We start from the raw sequence: 4,862 nt of genomic DNA on the forward strand, positions 1-4,862 counted from the left end.
GATATGCATTGCAAAGCATTGTAGTAGTGGAATTTGAAAGCAATTGAAAGCAAAGATGACTATTTTTAACCCCATTAACTTCACCTAAATTATGCAGAACCATGTCCCTAATACTATAACCAAAGTAAACATTCCCCAAACAAATTTTGTGAGGTAATCCAGCCACAGTCTTCCAACTAATTAACGTACATTGAGAATTAATCAATGGCAATTATCTGTGTTGTGTATTATTATTTAATTATAAACTTGAAGTACAACATGGCCAGCATTTGGGAACTGTCTGAATATTGGCCAACCCAAAACATTAGGTATCCTTCCCCATACTGCACCTTATACAAAGAGCCATTCACTTACTCTGTGCAGAAAAATGATCACAGACCATGTAAGTTTGTTGGCTCGGCTACTGATGTGTACAGTAAAGCAATACAGGTTTTGAATATTTGTATATTTACTGCAAACCCTGTTTTTAAATGACTTTAAAACACGGGTCAATTCAATTTCTTAAAACAGTGGATATCTAAATGCTGCCACCATTTAATTGGTTGAATTTGTACATATTTCTGCAAATGTAAATCCACTAAGGGGTGCACATGCACTGTAAGGTGTTTGATTTTTAGAGCCTTTATACACAAAAGGCACTATTTTAATAATTTAAACAGAGGCAGTGTTTAGATCAGTTGAAAATAACCCAGTGTATTTTTTTGGAAGAAAATGGGTTTGAGAATGATCATGTAAAGTGTACACTGCTGACATAAGTATACTTCATATAGATTGGCACATTAACAGAACCATCAATGCATGCAACATTCATAATCTGCATCTACTGTGAAAGTAGCACTGAGATGGCACATGATCACAGTCGCCAAGATAGACTTGTGGCCATGAGTGCTTTTAGACCGTCAGCTCTCAAGATCCTTAGTGGGAGCATGTAACACAATATCATAACAGGGTTCTATTAAACAGTGGTCTCTAAAAGCAATGCAGGAAATTGGCGTCATTGACTTTCTTAGATAAAACGTCCTTGGCTGCATAAATAATTAGAATTGATCAGAAACAATATAGCTTGCAGTGTGATGGTAAAGCAATTGACCTGTTTTCAGATTCCCGACCCGTTAGACATCATGACTAGAGGCAGTCCATTTCTGCGGGAAAATATACTAAAAAAACTGCTGACATTTTAAGTAGATATCTGCAGAGCTGCATATGTGTTTAGTATTTGTATTAATAATGGCTTATAAAAATGTAAATCAGGTAAACATAATCATATTAAACAGTGGGTTAAGTACTTCCAATGTAATATATCCAGCAATTTTGAATGTAAAATCTTTAGAAACTGTCAAATAAAAAACATCACCTCACATGAGACTCACATTTTCAATGCCTTAACTCCAGTCTTTAATTATAATGACGATGTAGCTGTAGAATAAGGTGAATCTATGGAAGACTGCAGATTCTGTGATTTCCAAGGAATTCCGTTATCTGTGGATTTGGACTGCCTCGTGTCATGACCCATGTAGCTGCCATGTATATAATTATTTTGGCTTGGTAGAAACAGCAAATTGATAATTTTTTTCTTTTTTGTTCTGATTTTACTATAGTTATACCAACTATCAGTATTTAGATGTTGTAAAATGTACCACTGGCAAATTGTTTCATGAAGAACAGTAACCTACATTTCAGCCATTTATTTTGCTCACCTCAGCATAAACACTGGAGGAAAAAACATGATGTTCACCCACAATCTGCATACATGGCTGTGTCTTACTGTGCACCCTACCCAACTAGTGCACTTATCTCCCTTGGAAGGCTGACTCAATGCCATAGTACTGTAGCACACCACATTTGCTCGCCATATCTTTTTATTACTTTAGCAACATACAGGTAAATGTTTGGTGGGAATCTTCTACCTTGCCATAATCTGGACTTTCTGAATCTGGTGAAACTGTGAATGAATTATTAAGAGTCATGTGAGCTGGAGCTGGTTGTTTTTGGTGTGACATTCTCAATACTGCTGAAGTGGTCCCGTCGTCATGTCCCGACACAATACTTCCATCTTGCAGAAACCTGACCTGCCTGGTCCAGGTGCAGGCGATGATATATCACACACACAAGCCCAAGAAACATATCAGAAAACAGCTGGGACTTCAGATATGAAATATGAGAGCTTGGGAAGTTGTATCACGTGCCATTAAAAAAAAAAAAAAGAAAAATAATGTAAAGGTCTCTTCCATCACCAAGGTGTCAAGTCCAACATGGCCCTGGTTTATTATACATCTGTTCGAGCGCGTGTTTGCAACATTGTTTCTTTTAAATGCATTGTTTATGTCACAGACTTAAGATGAATTTTCACTGCCGAGTGCTGGAAAGCATTCTTTCTCAATGAACAATGTTCTAGGGAAGGGAATTTTTTAAACTCTAAAGAAGTGGTTAAACGTTTAATAATATGCTAGACGTATAACCGGTCACATGACAAATTTCACTGAACACATTTTTTTAAAATGTATTAATTTTAGTAATTTATCATCATATACAGCAGTCTGTCGCATATCCAACTGCTGTGGTGCCACAGTAAGGACGGATATAAAAAGGAAGGGGTTTGACAATTGCCTTCAAGTAGTTTTTCTAATTGGTGCAGCAGAAAGATTGACATTGGGGCAGGTTTTATTCTTGGTCGATCTGGCGCTTCATTGGTGCTCTGTGTGTTCATGTTGTAGTGGGCGTGGTATGGTTAAGTCCACACGGGTTAAGAAGTGTGTTTTTTCTGACGCTTGTTATATATGAAAAAACCATGGTATGTAAATAATTATGCCAAACAAAATTGCCGTACCACAAAAAAAGTTCAATGCTTCGTCATTTGAAATGAAAGCATTCAGAATTACTGTGGATGCAGTTACTGAATGCAGTAAAAAGCAAACATCCATCATTATTATTATTATTATTATTATTATTATTATTATTATTATTATTATTATTCATTTCTTACCAGACATCATATTTACATCATAAACAGAACGCTCTAGATGGCGACTGTGCATACGTATAACACGATTTTAAAAGGAAGTTTTATTTTTTAATATTAACTCTGAGAACGCATAAGTGTAATGAATTATGTGTAGGCTTTAATTTACCAGCAAATCATGTGTTTTAAATCCCTCGATATCTATGTAAAAATGGATTTCCTGTTTGTGGACCGATCCTTGAACAGTAGAGTTAACAACGTATTGATACTAATATAACAATGTATTGGAATCTGCATTTGATAGATTTTGCAACGTATGTAAGCTGTGTTTTAAAAAATGTTTTATTATTTTAAATATTGTTATTGGTTTTGTTCTTTAAATATAATATAATCTAAAAAAAAAATGGTTTAGTTTAGTGTATTCACTTTGTGCCCACAGGGCCAGCACAGGTACATCTCAGAAGTACAGTACAAATACAAAGAGAGACATTTACTAAGATAAAAATAATACTAATGCTTTTAAAAAGACCAAATTCCCACTGCGATTATTTATTTTATTTTTTTAGATTCTATTGATTTCTTAGTATTACATGCAGGACAGCCGCTATAAGCTTGTTACCTTTATTAAAAATGTGCACGGATGAATCTACCGGTTAATCAACTACTGCCCACAAATTAACCAATCAAAAATTTGAATCGAGTGACCTGCCTAATTCAATATATACTTTGGTGTGTACATGTTTTTCTTTCTTTTTTTTTTTTTTACTGTAGTTCAGTATCAGCACTTTCAGTAGCTAGGTTTTGTGTGCTGTACAGTCTAGCTCTTGTGGTTTCAAACTGTCATTGGGAATGTTCTCCCAGGGGAAACACAGTGAAAACTATACACTGTGCTGGGATATTAGTTTCTTGCAGTACTGTATATGAAAAAAAATCCCTGTCTTAGAAACCTTATAGAGAGAGAGTCAAAGTTAACAATAATGTAATGTCAAAAAAGCATCGTCGCCTGTCCTTCAGAACAGATATATTTTTACTTGCAGTTTCTATTCAATAACTTCAAGTATTTTACTGTCCATTAACCTGATGTATAACAAATACGAGGCTAACAACAGCTGTAAAGTGGTTGTAGCAAACAAAACAGTTCAATAGAGCTTTCCAGTCATGCATTTCCTTTTACTATGTATAGGCAGCAAATGTGCAGCTTTAAAAGATGCATTTGACAGATGCATTATATTGTCCACTTGTTTAAAGAAAGTTCTCCATTTGCTTGCCTTACTTTCAGGAAGTCTGTTCCTGCTTCACTAGTTAATTTCTCAGTGTTTTTAGGGTCAAAGCAAATAACTGGCTGGAAGGCATGTCATTCAAAGTAGAGGGGGGGGGGGGATACTAGCTGGTTAGTTAATGACTGGAAAGAAGGTGTTTATAAAGGTGGGAAAATGACCAAAGATGTGCAAGACTACACGAAAGCAACAGAAATTTCTTTAAGATGATGTGCTACCAGCAATCATGTTTTGAAACTGCACATCTGGGACCAATAAAGACAAAGGAAATGCATGACAGGTACGATTTATGGGATTTATCTGTTAGTTATTTGTAATCACTAACTGACGAAGTTACTTTAAAAAGTAGGTTCATGTCTATCCCAGCAGGTGTTTTGATACTGTCTTTAGCTGTGCCCTAGTTAGAATGAAAGAAATCCTACCCCATAACCATGCAGCTATCACTTTACAACTGAAGATGTGCCAACTTCCTTTCCCACTAAATTCTGAACAACTGCACTGCTCTTGAATAAAGTTGTTAATTAACAGTTGACATGCTATGTATTTATACCTCTGAAACTTGCGGGGGGAGCAACCATGTGACGCCATGTCATCACCCACATAAGACCCACAGCAGAAAGCTGCTG

This window comes from Acipenser ruthenus, chromosome 8, assembly GCF_902713425.1.
Source record: "Acipenser ruthenus chromosome 8, fAciRut3.2 maternal haplotype, whole genome shotgun sequence".
In the NCBI taxonomy this organism is placed as follows: Eukaryota; Metazoa; Chordata; class Actinopteri; order Acipenseriformes; family Acipenseridae; genus Acipenser; species Acipenser ruthenus.